Source organism: Manacus vitellinus, unplaced genomic scaffold (genome assembly GCF_001715985.3).
Source record: "Manacus vitellinus isolate BGI_N305 unplaced genomic scaffold, ASM171598v3 scaffold_8_pilon, whole genome shotgun sequence".
NCBI lineage: Eukaryota > Metazoa > Chordata > Aves > Passeriformes > Pipridae > Manacus > Manacus vitellinus.
The window spans coordinates 17,197,510-17,224,601 of NW_021940864.1; the positions used below are offsets into that span (position 1 = coordinate 17,197,510).

At 40.3% G+C, this 27,092-nt stretch overlaps 1 protein-coding gene across 2 annotated transcripts in view; it reads right to left on the reverse strand.

Annotated features, from left to right (window-relative positions):
* The window catches only part of DAAM2 (dishevelled associated activator of morphogenesis 2), a 176,575-nt gene extending 151,465 nt beyond the window's left edge, over nt 1-25,110 (reverse strand). For both annotated transcript variants that reach the window (XM_018085197.3, XM_008932798.4), the window contains exon 1: nt 24,910-25,110. The gene's annotated coding sequence lies outside the window, so the exon portion shown is untranslated. The remainder of the gene's footprint in view (nt 1-24,909) is intronic.
* Nucleotides 25,111-27,092: the final 1,982 nt, after the last annotated feature.

A 27,092-nucleotide genomic window follows, 5' to 3' on the forward strand; every position in this document is an offset into this window, starting at 1 on the left:
TTACAACAGGCCATTCTCCTTCCTCAAGCCTAGACTAAAGGCCTCCTGCAAGTGTTGTTCTCCTTAGGATTCAGGTGATGATTTGTTTCACACACAAATTAAGCTCTAAACTGCATGTTTTATGGATAAATGCACAGCCCACATTACCCAGCACCTGATGGAAAGATACTCCTGTAAGATGAAGGTCAGAATGGACCATTATGATCATCAAAGCCAAATTCTTGCAGAAGACAAACTGCATATCACCTAACAACTTCTTTTTCACTCTCTCTCATAGAGGTGGAAACAGACTTGTCACTGCATGGTGTAATTTATTTTCTTTCTAACTCCCATTTACAAAAGGCCAGGAGATGTCTCTTAATACCTAAAGACACTTCGTCAATTCATGTTTGATGACCATTCAAATTCTGGATCAAGCTTACTCCTTGACCCTCCTTACCCAAGGATCACTAAATGCTTTACTAATATCAGTGAATTTAGTCTCAGGTCATGGCTTAAAGGAGTTCTCTTTCCCCTATTTCACAGATAAAGAAAGAGAATTAGAAATCCTAAAACTACTCCTATACAAAGCAGTGTTTGAAGAGCTACAGAGACAAAAAATGACAAAAAAAACAACACACAAGCCCATCAGACTACAACGAAATTCACTGTACTTCAATGCCTCTAAAGGTCTTCTGCCTTTGTGTAAATGTAATCTAACCTTAATTCTGCAGGATACAGGTTTCACCACAAGAATTCTTTCTGCAGTTTAGCAAACATCCACTGGTAGATCCAGTTCACTGGTAGATTACCAAATCGCAGTTGATCAGATAGCGTTGAAGAGAAAACATTTAGGAATCTTGCTCAAATATAATGTTCCTCTTAATCTAGTAAGTATTTGTGACTGAGGTAACCAGAAAACATCTACACTACCACAAAGCTAAAAAATAGCTACAAGTTTGATGCCTCTGGCCAAATTCTTTGCTCAGTTATAAGAAGGACAAACATGTCTGGCTTCAACAGGATTTACTTAGTATTTCAAAGGTGCCCTTGGTCTCCAGTGGGATGCAAGGTGTAAAACAGCCAAGAACTTAACCAAAATTTGCCTACAGTCATCAAGACTCAACTACCAGGTACAATTACCAGTAATTTTTATTGATGTCGTTATTTTGTTCCCATCAACACCACTTTCCTTTTGACTTGTTCAGGTGATTCTTTTCATTTTCCAGGCTGATCATAAACCCTATTCAATGTTCTGAGAAAGATACAGTCCCTTCCTCTAATTTGCTTTTGAACAAAACTAAGCACTGTGGTACTGCTCTCCCAGATCCCATACGTTTCACTTAGTAATGAGTTCTTCTCTCAGAAACATCAAGTAGGCTCCTCCATTGTGTGTGATATGAACTGTTTGTGATCTCCACTGTAGACAATTATTTCCAAGGCCAGAGAATTCCTTTATGTGCTGTGGCTTACCATGGAAAAGAAGAATACCTAGAGATATAAGATAGACAATGCAACTAGCAAAAATGTCTACGAAAAACAGTATTTGTAACCTTCAGGATGTTAGAGCACCCTGGACAGGAGTCAGGAAGAACATGCCCTCTCCAATCTGGTAGGAGGGAAAGAAAAAGAAAAAAGAAAAAAAAATAGTAGAGAAGGAAAATGTTTTCCTTAGACTGGAACTATGTTGAATGGCTCCAGCACATGGAGAAGAAACACTACCTATACCAATAAGTATGAAATATGGCAATCTTAAACGGTGTGATTTGTATAGGATGACGAGGATGTAACACCATGAGGTTTAGTTCATCCTTTCCTCAACATAATGCTTTTCTATTTTCCTTGCCAAAGCCATTGTTCTTCATGATGTAAGTTGACCAGAAGCTGAGAGCAGGGACAGTTACCCTTGTAACTGGCAAGTAACTTGTGCAAGGAATGCGGGGGAGTATGCACTGGCTTAAATTAAAGACAATATTCCAGTTGAAATGATTACTTGGTCCCTCTTGGCACGGTTGTTAAACAGCTACATTTTGCTACTGTAACAGGACTTTCTAACCTTGCTGTTTCTATACCAATTTAATACTGATTTCTGTTGAAGTTGCTGCCAATGCAAGGTCCTGAAATACTGGGCCCCACCACAGTCAGAAGGAAAAAAAGGTAAAATGGAACCAGGGAGGGGTTAAAGAAAACACAGAGAAGAACATTGTACTTGGCTGTACAAGTAACTCGTGAATACATCTCAAGAAATATCCTGGATTATCAACTGTAATAAAATCTCTCAATGAGGAAAACAGGGATGTCATGGAGAACTATGAGTTCTGTTTTTCTGTGTTCACTTCATGCATGGTTTGAAAATATTCCCTTTATACAAGTGGAAAAAGAAAAAGGGGAAAGAGAGAGAGAACAAGAGAACAAGAGAAAGAGAGAGAAGAAAATGAAGCCACAGAAAGCTCACTTTTCCCAGTAGCTAGAGATAGATTTAAGCATTGCCCTTGTAAGGAGAAAGACAGCAAAATACCATTTGGAACATGGATGGGAGAGTAAGGATATTGAAATAAAAGGTTTCTATTTACTTCTTATTCACAGTCAAATTTAGGTGGGAGACTGACAGCCCAGATGTTAGTTTGGGGGCAGCAGTTCCTCTATAGGGAATATATTTGAAGAAAGGAGGATGAAATGGAGCTGAAATAATGATCAGAGAATAAAATGGCCTACAAATTACACAAGTGTATGCTTAAGGTGGGCAACCGGTTGTCAGTCAAGACAACTTTAGAAGCAGCAGCAAAGAACTCAGATTTTTTTCCTCTCAAAGCTGGCATAGCATGATCCTCTATCATCTGCTATGGAGTAATCTTTTTGCCTATCCTTAAGCAACAGTTGGTAATATCTGAAAGATACAATCCAGAAACAGCCTTCTACACCATTACAGTACTAATTACTTCCTCTGAACTGAGGAAGACTCCAAGTTTCCACATAAATTCCCCATTTCCTATTGAAACATAATGGCTTAGTATGTGAGCATTTCTCTCCCTCCTGCACCTGGATTTGTTTGAGTAGGAAGAAGTAATAGCTTTATCTAAAGCAATAGAAGCCTCTAATATTGACGTTGATGTCCTAGGAACTCCACATGCCAGAAACATAGGATGAGTGACTGCATGCACTTCGATAAAAGACTACTTGGGGTTTTTTATTATATTTGCTTTAGTCTTGTCTTGATATGGTTGAAAACTACTTCAGCTTCCTACTTGTTGGGGTTAGGCTGGTATGTTTACTATTAACTAATTTATTTATTTTTTTTGCAACAGCCAAGACTTAAAACTAGTCTATTTTTTATTTTTTTTTTAAATCTAGTAGTCTGTTGCAAATTCTCATTAAGGGGCTAAACTCTGCTTTATCTCAGGCACGCTTTTAGGATGCCTCAACTACGTGCAGGGACAAAACACAGTAAGTTTTAAGAAAGGAAAAAGAGTAAGCAACAAACTTTATCTTCCCATCTTCATCATAAAAATGCAAAGCTACCCATATGGCCCACTGCAAAAGAATGCATTTCCTGGAGGCACTGTGCTGTCTCACTAATGCACATATACAAGATGTACTGTACAGATATAGGCTGGAGGTCACAAAATCCCACTGCTGATCAGCAAAAAAAAAAAAACAAAACAAAACAAAACAAAACAAAAAAACCCTCATATTTCACAGTCAGGAGGTTCTCACAGAGCCACATTTCACAACACAGCAGCTGAGTAAGGATTTTTAAAAACAGCAAAAACATCAAAGTATGTTTAAGGTCCCAGATACATGATTTCTGCTCAAAATAAAAACTGTCTGTTCCCACTGTTTAGAGGAAGAGAGAGTTGGATGTGGTTGTGGGTTTATACAATGACATGCATGCACAGCATCCTACTAGGAAGCTTGCAGATCCATGATGAGGAGCATGAGCATGTGTTCATGCACCCCAGGACAGAAGTGTGATTGCACGCTTATTCACATACTCACATGTTGATCAGGCAGGATGAAGGCAGAAACACAAGTTCACACACATGCAATTCTTACCTCTTCTCTGTATACAAAACAGATTTAGAGCCTGAGTGCAATAACTTGGCAGTCAGAAAAGAGTGATATTTCTCATGCAGAAAATACCACCCAAGTTGCAAAAGCCATTTTTCTTGCTACTCTTCCATTCCATGTGCATGTTGGCACCTCATGCCGACATGAAGTCATAGTATATTCCAGGAACAGCTCTAGGATTTTTTTCTTTTTCCTTTTTTTTTTTTTTTTTTAAAGAAGGAATAGTAGAAAGTTTACCAAAATTGGCTTAAATCATGAAGACCAAGACCCTGAAAGATATGTAGACACTTCAATCGCAGGACAACCATCCTCCAAGAGAAATCTTGGGAATCTGTGGGAATCTGTGTTCCTGTGAACACTGGCAGAGTCAAAACCACAGTGAGGTCATTTGATGACTGTGGAAGAAGACAGAGGCTTCTGCAGGCTCTTATCCAGTGTTTCTGCACTGTATTAATAATCTGGGACTTCTGGCATTCATAATGCAATCGAGTAATTTCTGATAGACACAGAGGAGAATTATGTACCTTTCACTGTATACGACAGCATTAACTGAGGCTTTGAAATGACACTGTGAGTCTTGGATGGCTTCTCTACGCTTTTAATCCACTGGGTGCTTCAATTGGAACCCAAACAGTGTTTTTCTGTGATCTATCTTCATTCATAGACAATTACTTTTTAAAACATTCTAGACCATCTAATGACACAAAGGATTGGAAATGTGAACAGCTACTCTGCCTGCTGATTGCTGCTACCAATCTAACATTTTCAATGACCCTAAAAACACAGAATCTATCTTCTCCAGTTATTCGAAGCTGTGCCATAGGATCTTCTCCCTCCAACTTTTAAGCCACTCACCATTTTAATAGAATGACAAGAGCCTCAGGCATTACAGCATTTTTCAGCAGGCACCACTGGAATTCCAGGCAGAGAATTAAAAGCTGGTTTTGCTTTGTAGTGAGAAGAAATACTCTGCAGAGAGAAGAGACAATGCCTTGGTCATCTCTATCAACTCTGAAGAGGCAAGAAACTCCCAACAGAAATAAAATGTTATAGAAACCTACCACTAGCAAATATTGATACATCTTAAGCCCCTGGGCTGGCAAGCATAACATTAGACCATAACATTAGACTGGCATGGCCTGAGGGAGTTGGAAAGAGTTCTCTGAAGCTACAAAGCTTCATTGTCAAAGGATGATAGTTATTCATTAATCTGTTTCCAGCCACACAGTTTTGGTGGATTGGTTAGTTTTGGTGAGTTTTTTGGGCTTAGACTGAAAGCAGAAAGAAACACTATGCATTGCTTAAAACACTGAGAAACAAAACACACCAAATAATATCTATGCCAATCTTGCAGATCTGTTATTCAAAACTCTTGTTTCATAATCAGGGTTCAAGTGCCAGAAAGTGTTCAGATAGAAGTGCAAAACTAATGACAGATATTCTTTACTGAATACATTTAGCCACATGTACAGAGAGGAAAAGAATATATTATCAAGGGATTGAGAGCAAGTCCAAATACAGGAACAGTTTTATCAGATTTTCCAGCTTGCTGCATTGGTCTCAGTCACACAAGCAGCACTTTCATTTGCTTTGTCCTCTAAGCAAAGCCCAATGAAAAGAGTACAACTCCTTTTTATTCTGAAGCCTGTGGACTGCAGCAATTCAGACAAGTTTTCAAGATCAGATGCCATAGGAGAAGACAAATGGTCCCTGGGTCATGCTATTTTTAATGGCAGTCTCTCTGCCATGACATCACTTCCATCTTACTTCTACAGAGGATAGCAGCTTTGGAACAGCTTCTGTGGAGAAGATATGAAAGCCATATTAAAAAAAATAATTAGTATGTTCTTACTATGAAAAATGTAAAGCAAATGTAGCTTTTTCTTAAGACCTTTGTGTTTAGAGGCACAATGTAAAGGTGATGGTCAAAATTTTCACTATTTCTGATAAAGCACTGCAAGAACCATGGACAAACAACATAACAAAATACCCAAAAATCTAAAGTCCTGCATAAAGCCACCAGGTTTCAAAATCAAGGGAATGTTTGCAGACCATCCAGTTCCAAAAGTACCATTCGCCGTCTTAGGAAATGTGCACTGTAAAACTGTTCTACTTTCACTCAGTTCAGTTATATGCTGTTCATGATCTTTGCTACCATGGGGGACAGAAGAGAGGAGAAGAGGAGGAGAAAAACTGCAGCTTCTTACCATCCAAGAGTCTGGAAAAGGTGAAAGGCATTTTTAGGAAAGGAAAAGGAAAAATCCACACAGGATCATCCTTAAAAGTTTACCAGAATCAGACATTAAATACAAAGAAAAGACCTGTTCATCATGACATAAGAAAGAATTTTTTTACTGTGAGAACAATTAATCATAGCAACAACCTCCACAGGGATGTGGTAGAGTCCCCATCACTGAAGGTTTTCAAGATGCAATTGGACAGGGAGCTAGGTAATCTTATCTAGGCTTCATTTCCCATAAAAGGTTGGATCAGATGATTTTTCAAGGTCCCTTTCATTCTGGGCTGTTTCATCACTATATGACCACTCAACTGGAGACTTGGTTAAACCATTTGAAGTCTGACATCCAGCTGACTGCATAGTAGATTCTACTTCCTGAAGAACTATTCACATGGACCAAGGTTGCCAAAGAAGATATGCAGTTGATTTTTTACCATTGTTAGGGTTTCAGTGTAACATCTGTCCAGTGGTAACACCAAAGTTATTTCACAGTGACAATAGGACTGGTTGGGCACTTACATCTGTGCTCATGTCCATGCTCTTTCAGCTTTATCACTACTGATTTTGGATTCTCTGCTTGCTGGACAATAGTATCTATATTACCATGATTTTTAACTGTACATCTGCAGAGAAACAGACTGGTTCTGTCATCTTTTGCTTTCCAATTGCCACTCTTTAAGTCTAGACCACTAAAGCTTACGCAGAACCCCCCTTTGCTCTGCCGACCTTCTAGCGACTTACTTCCAACTCTCCTCCATGCATTTCCTGTTCTGTCAATAGAGAAGCTGAGACAGCTGGAGTCACTAGAGGAAGGGGTCCCTGTTGGGAAATGCTAATGTGGCTAATGCAAAGTGGTTGTGACACAGTGGGCCACACACCTTCACATCTCTGAAGTTTCAAGGTGCACAAAAAGGTGCACAGATACAGGCACACAGAGGAACTGAGGTATTAGAAGAAGAAGAGACTTTTCCTGCAGAGGAAAAATGAAGAAATATAAAGACAGACATATGAAAGTAAGATATTTTTAAATCCAGTTGCTATAAGAGAAACTATGATTATTTCTAGCTTTAACAAAAGGTCTGACTGCGGCACATTAAGTCATGGCCTTCTAACTTTAATTTAGGTTTCTTGTGTAAAACAGCACTGAGAGATCACAGCAGAGCCTTTTGGAAAAGCTATATAAAGCCTGCATAGATGTCAGGGTACTTATATAGGTGGCTAACATATTTTCAAGTTCAAGAAACCTCAGGTTTGCTACCACTGACCTCTTAGCTTTCCGGACTAAAGTTAGCTCAGATCTGTCTGTGTGCATCATGCATTTCCTGTTGTAAACAGTGGTGTAAAAATACTACACCGGTAAGTTGTCGTTGCTTTCCATAACTTTCTTTCAGCATCAGCTAACATGCTAATGGTTAGAGATGGAAGAAAAGCAAAGTGTAAGGTGTTCAGTACCATACCTGTCATGGCGCAGAATCAACTGGTGTTGCCTCTATCCAATGGCAGTAACATCATTTCACAGAGACCTGCTATGTCACCAAATCAACTGGTTGTAAAGGACTTCAGAATTTAAAGTCAATAGCCAAGAGTAAGCTTACTGTTTATGTTATGAGGTTCACTAGAGCAAGTGCCTGTTTAAAACATCAAGCTTTGCAAATTCATCCACTCAAGTGGATATGTGAAGGGTTATTTTCTTGCTGTGGAAGAATGGAGTTCTGGCAAATCTATACCATTTACACTATTCCTCTACATGGAAGGTTCAGACAGGAGGCCTGAATACGCACACAGATAAGCATAATCTGGGAAAAATGTCAAACGCAGAAGAAAAAGAAGAAAGGTGATAAAGGAAGACTAACCAGAGCCAAAAATTCTCAGAGGACAAACATTTCAAGAGGTCCCAATGTGGAAAAGCAAAATCAGTAGCTGTTCAAGTTCAAATGAAAGACAACCCTTCTAAAGAATAGACAGTTGAAAGAATGAGACAGAAGACAAACCATAAGGCAATGACAGAAAGAGTCATTCAGGATCAGATAAATATGGAACTCAAGAAATAACAGCCTATGGGAAAAAAAGTGCATGAGATGAATTTGAATTTTAAGGCTGTAAAATTCAGACAAGCCCAGTAATCTGGGAAGGCTGTGGTACTGTTCAGAGGCAGAGCTCTTAAAAAGCCTTCTCCCACTACTTGGCAAAGAATTTGATGCCTGTGAAACTTCAGTGGAGTGTAGCTCAAGACAAAAATGCCACAGAGACAAGACAATATCTGTGACATGACAAGGGAAAAATTTAGTCCAAGGTTTCTGGAAGCAACAGAGAAGGTGAGGACACTTTAAATGAAACTTAAATCCATGGAAATGGGAATATATGAAGCCAACGGAGAAGCGAAAAGTCATCTGGGTCACCCCTACATCCTCTGTGCACCAATTCCATCAACCTGGCAGATGCTGACAGATGCAAAAATAAAAAAAAAGTAAAGGAAGAAAAAGTAACACTGAAACATCTGGGGTTATGGAAGCTTTTCTGATTTTTTTGCTAAAAGGTATCAAAAATCGAAGAGTATATTTTGACTACCCTAAAACTTTCATTTTGGACAACTAGGATGTCCAAGTTGTAGCTAAGATGGGTAGAAAAAGGTAGGAAACAAACATTCCTGTACAGCGTGATTTGAAGACGTGAGGAAATCATACATGAACTGTAAGAAGGGAGAGCGTGTGTATCTCTGTGTGTGCATACATGCATGTGCACGTGTATCCACCCAATATAAAAGCAAGGATGAGTGAAAGTTTTCCATAGAAAAATTTGAATCTTCTAACCTAAACAAAGAATCTTCACAAAAAGAATGTGAGCAATGATTTTCAACTCTTTTAATTAGGAAGGGAGCTTTCAAAACAATTCACCATTTTTCTTACTGTATTACATTTCTCTCATCCTAGAAACTCTCTAATTCAATGGAGTCCACCAGTTTAAGTCTACCCACTCTTGCAGGGAGAGAAAGAGGAGACTCAGAGAAGAATGTTAACAGGCTGTCAAATTTTGGAAAATATCACATACATCTGCAACACGTAGGGCAAATATGACTGACTGATAAAAAATTAGCCCCCAAAAAGATGACTACATAGAAATAAACCTCATGGACTGAGAGAGTATAGACTTTCAGAGAAGCCAAAACAAGAGTGCTGGCACTAACTCTGATGAGATCTGGATCCCACTCAGAATAGATAAGTGATTCATAGTTAGGCAGCAAGTCAGTCTTCAGAATCACACACCGCTATTCCACACCACACAGACAAACACAGAGGATATACTTAGTGAACCAGAAATCCAAATCACTCGTCCTCTGGTCTAACTGTTGAGCCATATTCCCTCCTACCTCATCCCAAAGCCAAATACAGAGTCAGCAAGCCAGGATTCCCAAGGCCCTCTGCTATTCTCCTGAAGAAGGACTGAAGAGTGTAGTAGTGCATAGTTTCTTCTGCAAGTTCCATTGGAAAAGTAAGACTGGAGTACCACCAGATACTCATCATTATCTCTGTCTGCATTAGAGAATGAGTTCATAATTAAATTATAATTATGTTTGAAGTTAAAACAAGAGGGAAGGAAGAAGAGCTGCTTTTGGGCTGTTCAAAAGAACTGGGATAAGATAGTTTAGTTTTGGTTTTTTTCCAGACTGGGGCCAGAGATGCCACTAAGAGATATTTACTCATTTGTAAGAAAGGATAAAGTGCCATCATTTTTCACTTCTCTAGTTACAGAACACACCCAGAACTGGACTATGTTCAGACAGGTTGGGCAGGGTATAGTTAGTGTTGATAAAGAAAAGACCCAGTAAGCACTGCCCAGAAAGTGGCACTGAAGCCTGCCTCAGGAAAGCTGAGCTCCATTTAAAACCACTTAAAAAGGAAACTCTGTAGAAATTAAGACTTAGTAATGAGTAAAAGAAGATCAGAGGCAGAACTACATGCTGATTGTGAGAGAACTTAATTAAGGAAATTGTACCCATCTGCACAGTGTTCAGATGACAAAATGTTCATTTCTAGAAATATGAATATTCCTATTTCACAAGAAGAGTCAGAATAGTGCCCAGGTTAAAGCCAGTTACATAACCTAACAGTGCTGTCTATGTATGTTCCTGATCTCTATCTTCTATATTAAGCACATATAGCAAGCTGAAGGTTCCTTGTAGAAATATTTTCAAGCAAAAACAAGGTCTGAATGTCAGACTCTGTATGGAGTTTGCATGGCAAGGTTTTGGTAGCACGGACTGGGGGGTTGGCACTACAGTGGCAGCTTCTGTGAGAAGCTGCCAGAAGTTTCCCCTATGTCTGACAGAACCAATGCCAGCTGGCTCCGAGTCAGACTCGCTGCTGGCCAAGGCTGAGCCCATCAGCAATCGTGGTAGTGCCTCTGGGATAACATATTGGAGAGGAGGAAAAAAACTGCGAAATAGCAACTTCAGCTGGAGAGAGGAGTGAGAATATGAGAGAGAAACAGCTATGAAGACACCAAAGGCAATGGGGGAGGAAGTGCTCCAGGTGCAGGACCAGAGATTCCTGTGGTGAAGACCATGGTGAGGCAGACTGCTCCTCTGTAGCCCATGGAGGTCCACAGGGGAGCAGATATCCACCTGCAGCCTGTGGAGGGTAATGGTAGAGTAAATATTCACCTGCTGCCCCTGGAGGACCCCATGCCAGAGCAAAGGAGCCTGTAAACCTGTGAGAAGCCCATGCTGGAGCAGGATCCTCACAAGACCTGTAGACCCACGGAGAGAGAAGCCCACACTGGAACAGGTTTGCTGGCAGGACCTGTGACTCCACAGGGGACTCATGCTAGAGCAGTTCATGAAGAACCCATGGGAAGGACTCACACTGGGGAAGTTCATGAGAACTGCCTCCCATGCGTGGAACCACAGATTGGAGCAGGGGAAGAGTATGAGGAGTCCTTCCCCTAAGGAGAAAGGAGTGGCAGAGACAACGTGTGATGAATGTTCCCCTGTGCTGCTTGCAGGAAGAAAGTAGAGAAACAGAGTAAAGATAAGCCTGGGAAGAAGGGAGAGATGGGGGGAGGGTGTTTTTAAGATTTGGTTTTAGTTCTCATTATCCTACTCTGATTGATTGGTAATAAATAAAACTAATTTCTCCAAGCTGAGTCTGTTTTGCCCGTTATGGTAATTGTTGAGTGATCCCTCCCTGTTCTTATCTCAATCCATAAGCCTCTCATTGTGTTTTCTCTCCCCTGTGCAGCTGAGAAGAGTGACAGAGTAGCTTTGGTGGGCACCTGGCCTGCAGTGAGGGTTATCCCCCCCCATACATAATTGATCAAGGAGTTAATAATTTTGAAACAGCTAAATTTCTGTCTTGCCTAACAAATAGTCAGAGCAAAGCTCTAAAACATATCAGTAAAGTCAGATTTTGTCCAGCTTTGTTTGACAGCCAACTCTGTCCTTCGCCACCATGAATAGATCCAGTCTATTCCCCACCTAACTGTGTAAATCAATTGTTTCAGAGGTGTAGTCTTATATAGCACACATTAAATATAGTCCTGCATAAGATCCACCATGAGGTTTTTCCTGCCTCCATACCTGATAACAGGTGTGGCCATTCTGACTCCACACCTGGCACTGACTGCTGCCCACAAGTCAAGGGCAATCCTACCTTTTACAAACATTAAATGCCTTTGGTGTTGTCACCAGGAAGCACGTCAGAAGTGACCGAGCAATCCACTGTGCAAAAAGCTCCCATGACTATATCTCAAACACACAACGGGGAAAGATAACAAGAAGGGCATGGACAAAATCATTTAGCAGAAGGTCCTTATTCAGAATGAGAAGATTTCCCCATAAACACAAGGACAAAAATCACGTGGACTCTAAATTGCTAATATCAGAGAGACAACCCCCCCCCAACCTAGTCTAAAAACAGTGCTACTAAAAACATCGTTGTAACTGAAAGCCTCTTTAGCACTGAAACGTTCACATTACTCTCTTTTGACAACTTAACTAGCCTTTCAATTTAAAGCACTGCATCTTGATTTGGTGAATGGAGATGCTGTTCTTTTAAACAAACCATCAGGTTCTTGCTCAGGTTACATTCAGGTTATGTATAAAGAGCTAGATGGTAAAAAAAATAAGTAAACAACCCCCCAAACAAAAATAAACACAACAGAATGCTATCATTATATGGTAACCTCTTTAATTAAAAAGTATTTATTTTCTGCTAAGACCAGGCTTTCCCTTCTTCCTCATATCACTGCAACCAGCTACTACATTACTTTTCAAAACAGAATTAGTGCTGCCATACACCTAGGAGCTTTCAGGCATGTCTTTTCTTAGAATCATAGAATCTCTGAGTTGGAAGAACCCACTAGGATTATCAAAGTCCAACTTCTGGTCCCACACAGCAGGATACCCCAAGAATCACGCCATGTGCCTGAGAGTGTTGTCCAAATGCTTCTTGAACTCAGACAGGCTTGCTGCTGTGACCACTTCCCTGGGGAGCCTGTTGCAGAACCCAAGAAAAACCTTTTCCTGATATGTAACTTAAACCTCTCTGGGGTCCTGTCTTTGGTCATCAGAGAGAAGAGATCAGTGCCCAGTCTGTTTCTTCCTCGAAGTGCCCCATTGGAAAAGGGTCATTTTGGTCATTTGCCTTGGCCTTCTGAATGAATGGCAACTGTATGATCAGACAAACAACTGAGCTGCATTTGCTTACTGTAAGCAAAGCTTACAGTACCACGCACAGTACACTCAGTGTATCACATATGTATACATTTACTCAGGAATTAAAGAAAACATAGCAGGAATGCTCATCATCAGGCCCTCAAAATTTGAACCTGTTAAATGTATCCAATATCACATTTGCCAAGGAGGTGTGGGCGGATGGAAGGTAATAGCAAAGAATTTTGTCATTCCTATAAGCTGAATGCAGCCGTTTCCTTCTGTGGACATTATATGGCCTTTTAAAAGCACATTTATTTCTAGCTCTGCCTGTCCAGTATGAACCTTCACCCCAGGATTCCAGAGGGAGAAAGTAGAACTAATCCTGACCAAAGAGCTCTAATGAGAATTACCAGCAGAACTCAGAGAGCAAGCTTTGCTTGTCATGACTCTTCAGTTTCTGTGCAACAAGTGAGGAGCCAAAACGACAGAACAGTAAGGGACTGTTTATTGATCTTTTTATTAGATGCCCCAGGAAGCCACATTTTGGTGTATGGCTGAACTTCAGCCTCCTGAGTCCTTGCAAGTACTGACCAAGCACCAACAGCATACTCACTCTCCTCTTTTTCAGTGTCCCAAGAACTCCTTCAGCACGAATTGCCTGCACACAGGGCTCAGAGTCCTCACTGTGCCTTCTGAAATGGAACCATTGGAGCTGCACAAAACTTGGGTTACCTCCATGGAAGGAGTGCCTGGATACAGGGAGTCCAGTCAGGCATCCTCTCCCAATTCCACCACATAATTTCAATGAGAGAATGGAGGGATAGGTATATTACAATTAATGTAACTTCTCCGTCATCTTGGGAGACTATCACAAAAGGCAATCAGAGCACAAGAATAGAGTCAAAAAAGGGAAAGATTTTCAACCGGCCTATTTTCTAACTAAAGTAGGGCCAGTCATTACCATTGCTATTTTATAAATCAACAAAGAACCAATAAGTGACTACATAGGCTTGTTGTAAAACAGAAGAGTATACTGGATGCTGAAAAATCTCCTAGGCACAGGACATCTCCAGCCGGCTCTACTCGGTCTATGCTGACACTGACTAGATACATTTGTTACCTGTAAACTTAAGACTCTTCCTGCTGAAGATCATTAGGATGGAAGAGAAAAGAAAGAGACCGGTTCTGCTTCTTTGAATACAATCAAAGTCAATTTTAAATATACTTAATATATTTAATTATGGTCATCGGACCATAAGCACCTCATGCGATGAATGATTAAGGCTGTTTAAACAGATCTGTTGGAGGCGAGGAATGGCAATTATTTTGAATTAGTGATCAGCAAACAAGTCCTAAGTATTCCTTTGCACCAGTCCTGAGTATCTTCATTCCAGGAGGATTTCTGAGTTATCTTATTTGGTAAACTCCCAGCAGTGGGGTAATATAAGGAGTGCAGGATACAGCAAGCTGTCCTATCTGTGTGTGCATACCTCTTAGCTGCAGGAGCAGCAGAGACAAAAAAAACAGGGTATAGATGAAAAAGTGCTCATGAAAAAATTCATGAAAAAATGCAGATGAGGAATTTCTTTGGTAATCAAAAATAGCTCAATATACACAGAAAAACAGAGACACCAACTTCAGAAGAGCTCAGAACCACCATATTCACCTTAAGGTGACAGATCTGAACATAAGTCACACTACTCTCATGCCATCTGCTATGCTTACCTACTACCTACCATTTTCTCTAATACAGGAGACAGATCTTTTGTTTTGGCTCTCCCTCCTCTCCTCCTTTTGTCCTCCTGCCCCAAAATTCCACCCTAAACCTCAGACAGTTTGACTGAGACTGGTACTTCCCTGCAAAAAGTCCTGGTTTTGATATATTCAGCTAAATAAAAAGCTTTCTTGTAAGAGACATCCATCCTCAATCCTAACATTTTAAGACCAGTAGCATCCTGGTAAGGACAGTATAAAGTAGAGTAGCATGCTGAATGGACTATACATTTTTTTCTACTGAGTTTAAGGGCATTTGAGGAATCCTGTAAATGATGCCATCAAGCACTGCCCAGAGAGAGAAGCTGCATGGGAACATATCAAGGTCACAGCAAACCTTACTCAGCTCTCGCTTCCCTCCATGCCCGCCCTCAGCTGCAGCTTAGCGTGGGATCCTGACAGCAGGAGGTTCCCACTACAGGCCTTTGGCTTCATCTCTTCGTCAGCCCCCGGTCTCTCAGTTCTTCTCAGGAACTCTCCACACACTCTGAGGAAGAAAGATCCCAGGCATTTGTTTGGGGCTCTGGGAGCCACTTGCCTCATTCCTTCTGAGGAAACAGCTGGAAAGTTGCCCTCAAAAACTCATTTGTAAGCTGCATCCTCTCCAAAAGTTTTATCAGCTGGTTCATTTCAAGCAGGTTTTTACAGAGCAATGGGAGAGCTGGACTGGATGAAAGAAATGGATCAATGCTTTTGCCTATCTCAGGCATCAGATTCTCTGACCCAAGTCATCCTTCACAAAGTCTCCAATTAAAACTTTTTACAGATGCAGAAACATACAGGCCACTTTTTCTTTCTTCCCATCTCACCCTCCTGCCCTCAGAGTTTACAAAAAGTTACACATACTCTCTGTCTAGGAAAGTGCATACAGTCACCTTTTCCTGCTTCTGTCTGAGAAATCACTGGAAAGACTAAAAAGCTCTCAAGTCTGAAGGTTTTACCAAACCAAGGCACAATGACACTGATAATAAAGAACATAATGAAGAGAAGCACAGTTTTAAATATCTTCCCTTTTAGGGAAAAACAGAAGGAGAGAAAGTCAAGAATTCTCTTAGATCACAGGAGGATTATAAGAAAGGGGAAGAACTATTACAGTTAGAGACCAGTGTTGGCACAAAACCAAATGGGCACGAACTGGCTATGAACAAATTCAGTTTGGAAATTAGAAGCAGATTTCTAAACATCAGAGGAGTGAGGTTCTTGAATGGTTTCCCAATAGGAAGCAATAGGAGCAAAAGCTGTTTAATTTTGAGACAGAGATTGATAAATTTACTAAGGGAATCCTGCAACATAATTTCCTGCAATTACAGAAATGCTGTACTCTGTGATTCAGGAAGGCTCTTTCAGTCTTGCATACCTCATCCTATGCTTAGCCAAGACAGGATAGATAAATAAAGCAAAAACAGACAAGGTACAATAGAACTGGAGTGTTAGAGAGGTAGATAGAATAAGAGTGAGTCTGTTTTCTTTAGTAAGTAAATTTATGGAAGATTTTTGAGTGGCATTTATTCACCTGTAGGTACTTATGTATTTTCAGGTAAAAATTTGGATCATAAAGGAAGACTGAAACAGGAATAAAGTTCTGTGATATTCATGACCACCTGCAAAGACTAGTATGAAGGTGAACTGTCTCACCTATCACGCAATCATTTGATGACATCGTGAGAAATTATCTTCACAGACCTGCATTCAGGGGTTAAAGTTGTCAAAGGAACTGTAAAAAGAGGTAGATAAGTGAGAAAATTAACAAAGAAAATCATCCAGAAAGAATACAAGCGAAACCAAGAAGTTTTTTAGCTGTGAAATGTGTGATGGGTATAGAAATAATCACCTGTCTTTTTCAGACTTGATTGAAATTTGTCTGGAAAGAAGTCTCAGAAAGCATTAAAAAGAGTCAGCAGGGAGAAATCTTTTCACATTCTATTTCTATATTGAAAAGACCACAATAATATCACCCTATTCTACACACAGGAAAAAAGCTAAACCCATGAAGCTGAAAAAGCATGAAAAATATAGCACTGTAACATAAGAAGTCATCTGTGAACTCTCCTGTAGCACATCAAACATGAGGTATTCATTCATTCCCATAAGTGGAGTCAGTGTTGATCTATAAGCTGCAGCTCCATATTACACATTTCAGTTTCATGATAAGCTGCAGTTCTGTATTACACATTTCAGCTTCATGCATTTAAGCCAGACAAACATTCCCAGGGGATTGAAAGAACCCGCTACAGTGAGTTGTGGTTCTATTTCGGATCATATCACAGCATAACAAATCACAGTTTCAGACACTGGGATAAGGGGCTCAATAAAGCAAGTAGCATGATAACTTCATGTATATCCCTTCCACACACACAGCCATGTGTAGAATCAAATGCAGCTCAGGTCCTTCAAACTGTGCAACTACAAGGCAACAATCCCTCTCATACCTACGAGTAGCCATTATTCATCAAAATACATATTCATAAATACACATCATTTACTACATATTGTTGTACAGCAGTAGCTACCCAACCCTCTCCACACACACCAAGACTGTTTACCATATCTGATCTTTTTCATTTGAGAAAAAAGAAGAGAACATCAGTGTTTAATGCAGAAAGTTCTTTTGGTGGTGCTGGTTTGTTCTGTTGTTTTTTTCATCTGTGCTCCATACAAAATGGTCCTCAGAAACAGAGTCACTAGATCTATTTGGCAATTCACCAGCTCCCTATGACTGCTATCCCACAAGACATTTTGAGTGCAGAGAATGCTGCACTGGCCCCATGTTGGTCTATCACATTTTTGGAACCAAAGATGGTTTGTAAATTAAATAAAACTTCAGAAAGAAAAAGTCACAACTTAATGGTTAGATTGTAAAACCAGCCATATAGCAAGTACCCTGTACTAGAACTCCAGTCCTGTTGATCTTTGCTCTGGTTCCCAAAGAAATAATGTTAAAACATGCAAGGGCATTAAAAAACAGTTTCTCATAATTAAAACATCTTACAGTACCCTGTGCAGATTAATAAGTTCTTCTGAAATATGAAATTACTTTTGTTAATAACCAAGTAAAGATGAGAGACAAGACTTTCAAGAGAGTTCAAATATTTCTGAGGTACAAGATGCTATATTTTCCTCAAGAATTTTGCACATTAGATGCTTGACTATTCATGTAATTTTGTTCTCAGGCTGAGAAACTGAAAATGTAACTCTGAGCTATTTTAATTGACTGTGCCTTGGGACATGAAGTAAGTCAAAGTAGCAAGCATGAGCATAAGTCTCCAAACCCTCGCAGTCACACTTTCTTGTTCTCCCTATTGTGCTCAAAGTTGAAGCACTGCAATAGTTGCCTTCTTTTTCAGCTAATTAAGGTGCCTTGAAAAGATAAATGAAACAGGGAAAAATAACTTGTCTGAAGTATGTTTTCATTTTTCCATTTTAATTTCACCTACAAGTCAGCCACCTTAAACATGACATTGGATAGCTGGCAAAATTACAACATGATTGACTAAAACCTAACATCACTAGAACTCATTGTTTGTTCTTGGATATTTTTTTAAGTGAAAAAAAAAATTAAAAGGTTTTTCAATATAAATAAATCCCTGCAGGGCTTCCAATCCAAGCACTGTACAGTATTAGACAATGAAAGAACTGTAGGGAAGTGAACGAGAAACAGAAAGTTGGAACTACCTGGCCAAGTTTCACTCTATAACCTGAGTAGCCTGTCATTAAAAAATAACCAGCACGAAGAGTGAAAAACAGCTTCCAGTACAAATGTATACTTTTACAATCAAGTTCTCCATAGACAGAAATTAAAGATTTTTTTTTTCTAGAGAATATGACTAAAAGACAGTTGTTGTTTAAGTTTCCGGGAAAAGGGGAAGAAAACATATACAAACATAGGAATACAAAGTTTGCATACTGTTTAAAAACAGGACCTCTTTTTTAAATACAATATCCTGCCAAAAGGTTTAGTCTGTACTACAGTTAATACACATCCTTTCAGGTTCTACAAGACCTCTGTTCCACTTTCACACATAGTCCCTCTGTCCCACCTTCCAGCCTGAAAGAAAGCATCTGCAGTTCACAGTCTTTGATTTCTAGCCCACATGCAACTTTCCAAAAGGCCTCTGAATCAGGAAAAGAATGCAGAGCCTAAAAGCACAAGACTTGTGTAATGTAAGTGGAATACTGAAACAACCCTTTCTGGCGATTGAATGGTTCACAGGGCTGGTAATGGAATACAGTATGTCCTTTCACCAGGTCACTACGCTTAATCCATTCTGTATAATGAACAAAAAACATTCCCATTTGATTGCTGTTCACGTGAAATGAATTGATCAAGGCCGTTCTGATGTGTGAGGAAGTTTGCCACAACACTATTTGTCCCTTGAAACAAAAAGATCACAAGGGCTTCTGCAGGCATAACCTAAACAGATTCAAGAAGCAGCCATCCCAAATCTAACTAGTAAGCCCCTTGTTGGCAATCTGATGATGCTGGCCAAAAAAATGAAGTTGAACAGAAAGATGCTAAACTTTGGGTTTGATCCTCTGACAACCAAAACACATTGCTAGAGAGCAGCACTGGGGGAGCCCACTCAGCCATGGTCCAAGGCATCACTTGTTCTGTGACTGAACAAAGGGACTGTAGTGGTCCAGGTCTGTCAGTTTAACAGCTTTCACCCAAACTAAATTAATTTTACCTTCTTAAAAAGAAAGCAAAAGAAACCTAACTCATCAGTGAAGCTGTTCAAGATTTTTTGAAGACAATAATCCTTCAGCTTACTGCAATCTGCGCTTAATAAATAGATATGGGTGCCAAGAGGTAGTTCAGCCCCACCTGCCAGTGCACCTTTCTATTCCAGCAAACCCAGCTTCCTGCCTTTTAGCACACACAAATTTAGCACATTTAATCAAGTAACTGTTCATTTTTATAAAGTATTAAATTCCCAGAAAAAAATATTTTGCTTGCCTACCAGAAGACAAAAATTGAGCCTTTTGCATGTTTTCTTTAAAAAAAAATCAACAAAACAACCAAACAAAAAACCCACAACCAAAACAGAAAAAGGCACCCGACCAACAAAAAAGTTGCCATCGTGATGCAAACGCTAAAGTTTTTACTTTATTTTGGGTCTCTTTCAGCTATTGTAAGATGTACTAAAACAAACAAACTCCTTCATCCACCTCTGTATCCCTGCATCAAGTCCTGAACCTGAAAGTGTAGAATAATTCCCAGTCTGCTGTCAAAGGCACAAGTTGACAATATGAGAGTGAAGCACTGGTGTAGGCATGCACATACATGCTCACATACACACACAGTATTTATAAAACCACTGCTGTAAGGGATTTGGTGTTTATTTTTTTAATTAACTGAAAATGATAACATGGCATAAGCATGGGTTTCATCAGTTGCTGGAAAAGATTCTTGTGGAGAAATAAAATTACAATGTTTCTTCATATACTTTTCAAGGATTTCAAAATAAACAGAGCTATATGATCATGCCAGTTAATAAATAGATGTAGGTAAAGTTGCAGGTACATCTCGATACATCTAGAAAGAGGCCTGCAGAGTTAGACCCACACTCAGGGTAATGTATCATATTGGCTAAATAACAAAATGCCCACTGAAAAAAAAAGTGAAGCACAAGTGAAAAGAATTGGGAAGGGCAGTTGCAAAGAGTGCCATTAGTCTACCTGCTGCCCCTGGATATTGCATTGTACACAACATGGTATAAAAGACAGTTCATTGTCTGATTCTCCTTCTGCCCATCCACATTTCTTACCATGTTATGTTTCTCAAACAGAACAATGTGTGGCAGCAGGAAACCAAAAGTGATGCAGAAAAGGACTTCAGAATTGCTTTTACTCTGTGCTCCACTTCAAAAGTCAGCAGTTGCACTGTGAAGCAGGGTGTACACGCCACAACCCACCCCCTCCTCAAAGGGACAATTTGATAAGATGGTAATAAACAGCCCTGATTATAAAACTTATTCTTTCCAATGAAGGCACTGAGAAGTGCAGCCCTTACTAAATAACAGTACTGACAGTTGCCAGTTTGCTTTTTTTCTCACATAGAAACTTTACAATCCATGGTCTCCTGAATTTATCTGATTATAAAAAAAGGAGGTGGGAGGGGATCTCAGCAGGGCCTTATTTTGTCCCTAGGGATCTAAAAATTTCTACCTCTTTTCCCCATTTCATGCTACAAAGCACATCAACTTGATATATACTTTTGCTAAGTGCTCAGAAGATTATTTCACTGGTTTCAGGGCGTAGCAAAGAGAACAAAAGGGATTTCGCCATTGCTTTGGTTTACTGGCTGGCAAGGTCAACGCAGTATTTAAATGTGATAATTTAATGATATATTAGGTCACTACCATGTTTTTGTTAGTATAACTAAACTGGTAGAGTGCCTAAAAGTTTTTTAAAGACTTCTTATTCATTATTTTTTATGTTTAAGAAATAATACTCTCAATAATAGATGGAGATTAAGGAGAGATTGATCTTTTTTCAAGGATTCAGATGAATCTGGCTAAGAAGAAAAGAACTTTGGAACGACATACAAGAAAAGAAACTGCTTAGTCATCAATTGTCTCAGACACAAGATAACTGATGTACATATGTGAAGATGAAACTAAATTAATTCTTTGGAGGATGCTTATCCACACGAGCATTGACAGATCTGAGGTAGACCCCCTGGAAGAGTCAGCACTAGCTGCATAGATGTATCTACTCCACTGAAATGATTCTTTGGGGAACACATTCCTGCATTAACTGCTTTCCATATCCACCTTCAGAGCTAAATTAGAGTAAATCTTATTTACTTTCCTTCACCTTCTCTGCAAGTTCCCATTTTTTGATCTTGCACAGGACAACATCTTGAGAGGTCTCCACTTGTAGAGATAAAATTGTCCCATGTGTAATGGAAAATGTGGAATTCCAAATGATTGCAAAAGTAGAACCAGGCAAATAAATCAGGCATAAAATCACATCTGTCACTGTTCAGTGCAAAAAACTCTGAAATCTGTTATCAAAGCACAAGGCAGGTTACTATGCTATCAGCACAGTGAGCCTTTGATATGAAACTGAGGTTTTAAGTTGGAATCCTGGTTCTGTTATATAAGGCAAAAAGAAGCTTTACCTACAACACAGAATAAGGCCAGATTCACCTCAGTTATGTCAGCATCACAAGCCTTCATAACTTGTGGTAACCGGCACTAAATGAAGCCAGAAACATTCTAAGAGGAAGGATTTTGCAGTTGGCTTCATCAAGTAGACTATAAGATGCTCAAAGATGAATTAGCAACAAGAACCTGAAGCTCTCCAAACAGTGACCAAAACAAATTATATTAGAAACCAAACTGACAGCAATTTGTTAAGTAACCATGAGTCTCGTTCTAGATAGATTCACTTAGCAGAGTTACTGTCAGTGTAAGCAAGTAGTAGACAAGTGCTGCAAGGCACAGAATTTATAGCACTGCCAACATTTTAAGTATCTACTGGCAGGAAAAAAGATTAGTGGTCTGTAATGAAAAAAGTTATTCAAGGAAGCTCAGTTTCTTTAATTTGGCATAAATATAGGGGGAGGATTCCTTTACATTTTAAATATCACACACACATGTCATATTAAGCTACAATTTTGGGAACTCTGCAGGAGTTAACTGTATGACCTCAGCATCAGCCACAGACAGACTTACATTGTTGACTCTCAGGTACAAAGTAACTCAAAGCAAAACACTTGGGAGCAAAATAAAACATACTGAAGTGAATTTCCATACAACACAGTAAAAATCAAATCAGGTATATCAAACAGTCTCCTCTATTTGTCAAGCAAAGATTTTCATTTGAAATATAAGCAAGTAAGAGAATTAAACTGAAACAACTTCAACTACCATATTAAACATGTAATTCAGACAAATTGTGAGGAGATGCAACTGCTAAGACCTTAGCTGAACATCAGTGACGGTGGAGGAGACACACTTTGAATGCATAAATTAGCTTCCTACCAAGGCAAGCATCTGCTAGGCTCAGATGTGTCTCAGAATGTCTGATAGCTCTATCACTCTCAATGAACTTGCTCCACTGCACAGGGGTTCAGCAAGTCCTGCACCTCACACAGTGGACAGCTGAGTAGTCCCATCAAGCAGTCTGCTGGAAGGGAATTCAAAGAGATTCCTCAGTAAGTTACTGAGACAGCAGTTAGACACTTGACTAATGCTTGCTAGTTCGGAGAGGAACTGAAGAGGGAAATCCTTCCTCTGATCTAGTAAATCATTTCAAAGGGCCATTCATACCTGGATGTCTTATGAACCTTAAGGAGTATAGAGAAGTGGCTATTTTTTTCCTGAAAAACTACTAAGATCACAAGGACGCACTGCCCCATAATAACTGTTTAACTGTCTCTTGCAGGAATTAGAAGTTGACTTCTGTTCACATATTCCACTGATTCAGCAGAGGTAGTAGAACTCTAAACTTTTCAATGAGGCATAATAATTGAAAGTCAGAATGACTGCGTTCCATATGGTCATTCAGTTCCTTTAATCTGCTTTGCCCAGCATGCCTCACATTAAGGACTCAAAATCTGCAAATCTTTCCACTCCACTGCAAGTGATTTTTAAGTAACAGGAATACAGTCAGACAGAAACATCTTGTTCAAGGCACAACCAAAGCACCAGTTCACAACGGAAACATCAAGTTCTAACAGAGGTTGCATCAGAGGGAAAACTGGCAACTCTGATCCTTCTCTACTCACAAGAGAACTGCACTAGTTAAAATAATACCTTCATTCCTTTAAAAGCCTTTGAATTAAGAAAACCCAAATTCCTATTCCACAAAAGCAGCCGAATATTATTATACATGCCAGCTTATGCATAAGCAAGTAGACACACTCAAAGATAAGGACATTTTATTGCTGTATATTCTAATTCTTTGTTATATGTGGGTAAAATAAGGCACAACTATCAGTCTCTTGTACCTGTAGTGGTACTGGGATTTCTATGAGCAAAGCTGCCTGGACATGACCCTCCCCCTTACCTCAAACTACTTGAAAATATGCAGTTCAGTCATTAGGGTTTACCAGTCTTATTCAGCTTATAGGTCTCTAGCCTCTGCCACACATCTGTACTGGATACAAAGGATATGTTGTCATGTCAGATGTCTAACTCCAGCCTGCAACTTGATCAACACTGAGTGACAGTTCTTCCTCATCTCCCACATCACTACTGAAGTAACATTGCCATCAAGCTATTCCACACTTTCCCTTCCCTTTTTAATCTAGGCTGACTTCAAAAAATACTCCAGAAAAGATAAGAGGGTCATAACCAGGCTCTAATACATTTCTCTTTATAATTCAGATAATCTCTTTTAAAACAATCAAACAAAAAAACTGAACTGTCTCAAAACTTAAGCGAACAAAAACTCAAAACATTGGCTACTATAACTGGATACTGTGCACTGTAGCTTTCTGCACGTGTGAACAATTTCTGGTTTAATTGCTTAAAACATCTTGATTCTACTCGATTTTTCTCTCGAATTTTTACCAGCTCCCCACTTCAGGGAGGCTGATGCCAGGTGCAGCAACAGCGCCCTCTGTCCACTGCAAGGGGAAATGGCATCTCGTGCCTCTGCCCTCCCAGGGCTGCCGATGGATTTAGTTAAATTTAAACAAATATATACAACATTTGCCCGGCGATACTTTGGCACGGGGATTCACAGTGATAACACATTTTTTAAAAGTTTCTTATTTCTGTTGCACAAATATCAGTGTGTTTTAAAACTCTTTAACATGAGACTTGTTTTTACTCTGGAAAAGTAAGGGACAAGTCACTTCAAGATTCTTGAAAGTTTGGGGGGTTTTGTTTTGGTTTGGTTTTTTTGTGTGCGTGTGTTTCAAATCTCCCTCTTTAATCATCTCCGCAAGAAAAGCCAATTACAACTCATACTAGCTTTCTGTCCCCCCACATGCAAAAGCACTTGCTGGTTTCTCCTTCCTCACTCCTGCAGCAAAGCGTCAGTGTGGAAAGAGGATTTTAAAAAACAGGAGCACAAACACTTACAAATCCTCAAAGTTTTTCTACACTTTTATTTTGCCTCCATGTTTTCCCAGCTGCACTACTTAGAAGACCAAAAAAAAAAAATGGCTTGCAAAGAACATTACAAATTAAGAAAATGAAAAACTGCAGCCCAAGGAGGAGGATGTGACTTTAGTTTGACTTACCAATTTTATCCGGCTGTATATTTTCCTACTTGCTTTTTACAGCGGCTGAGCTCAGTGCTCAGGAACGTCCATCCCGTGTCAGAGAGCCAGGCAGAGCGCTGATCCCCACGCTGGATGCTGCTGGGCTAGTGGAGCTGGGGTGCGTGCTGCTGCTCCTGCTGCGGCGGCAGCGGCTGCTGCTGCTGCTACGTGCGCTCCCTCGGACCCAGACCAGGAACTGCTTCCCATTCCCCAGCCCCGCTCCAGCGCTGCAGGCTGCGGGAGGCAGGGCCGGCCCCTGCTACTGTGCTGTGCTTTCTTAAAGGGACCAGCCCCGGCCTGGCAGGAGCGCACGGAGCCGGGAGCGACCGGCGCTGTTGGGGCCGGCGCGGCCAGGGGACGGGGGGGCTCACCGCCGCCACCCCCCGATAGCCATCGCCGTGCGAGGCGGCTTCCTACGTGCCTCGGGAGCAAGGACAACACTCTTCTACGCAGCTTTCCTTTCAAGGCTTTCACGTGCCGCGATTTTTAATTTTTGCTTACTTCACACCCTCCGCAACGCCGGTGGGGCAGGAGGCGGCGGGGGCTGCCCCATTCCCCAGGCCGTGGGCTCTAGGACCCTTGTGGGGTGCAGTGCACCCACTCCAACCTCCCGCTCCGTGCCTTACGCTGTGGCACACTGTCCTCAGCCCGTGGTATGCAGCGGCACTGGGATCAGGGATATCCCTGGACATTCGGCTCCGTTTGACCTTAAGAGGTTTTATTACCTGTAATGGAGAGGATATGATTTAACTAAATAAAAAGCCCTCATTTCCTAGTTTTTCCTCTGCATCCTTTCTCTAGATAGCTTTAATCCCGTGTAAACCACTGTTTCTAGCATGTGTTCTGTTTTCTGACTTCCCTTTCAACTATATCTGATATTAATAGCTAGATTAACATGGGGGAGTTGTCTGCCTCGTGTGTGTTGCTGTCTGCAGTGGAAGAAACCACATTCTCTGTTAAATAGAAACACTGAAATTCAGAGATAGTAATACCATCTGCAAAATCTCTCTCTCTTTTTTTTAACTCATGGAAATATATGGTTTGCTCTCTGTATGTGTAAGTCATTTGTTTTCATTACGATAACTGAACTCTCATGATGACAACATCAATCAACACATATCACAAGGCAAAGTCATATATACACAAGAATATATGTATCTTTAGTGACACATCTAGAGAAAGCAAGTTACAGGGGAAAAATACTGTCTTCAAATTGGCAGGCCAAACCAAAGAAGATGAGGCCAAGTCACCACTGTCCTGTCCTCTCTGCCTTAGTTTACACCAATGCACAATAAGCACAGAATGGCTACAAACTGCTAGCAAGCCATGGTGTCCTTCTATTTCTTTGGTCTTATGGAGAAGGACATGGGTACAAAGCAATCCAGCCCTTTTAATGATAATTGCCCATCACAAACAGGCTCAGTAGGTATCCGCTAACTACTAGCATGTATACCTTCTGCCCCATAAGCAAAGCAGCCATTTGGCCACACTACTAAATTATAATGTTCAGCACTATTAGCCTTGTATTAAACCACAGGGAGCCATCAGCGTTTCTCCAGCATGAGCTGTATTATGTTCCTGCCTTTTTCAGCATAAAGCCTGGGAAAGTTTTATGTGATTTATACATGCAAACTACATGTGATTTACGGTAGAAAATCACATCCTCCCCTCCATTCACACATATCTGTTGTCCTATTAATCCTCATTTCCCACTCACATCTCTTCCCACCACTTTTTTCATCTCATCCTCCAAGTCCTTTCCCATTTATTCCCTGTACCCCTTCTGCCAGGTACTTCTGTAGCTGATTTCTAACTTTTGAGCTCCACCTAACTATCTTGATCCTCCCCTTCTCCCCTCTATACTCTCAGCTGCTCATTGGAAGAGGAAAGAAGAACTTAAAGGAGACCTGGGAAGGATAAACTGATTCCTTCTCTTCCATCTCTCCCCTTCCTCCAGCCAAGGTTCTGGAGCCAGAGAACTGTATGCAGCCCTAGAAACTAACTTGCAGCAGCAGGCCAAGGGACAAGGGTTAGGCAGGCTCACATGTCCAATGCTATCTCCCTTGTCACTTTAGCACAGTGAACCATTTATTATGATACAATGTAACCAAGGTAAATAGCCCTTGTCCATTAGTTGAAAGTTAACAAAACACCCATCTTGA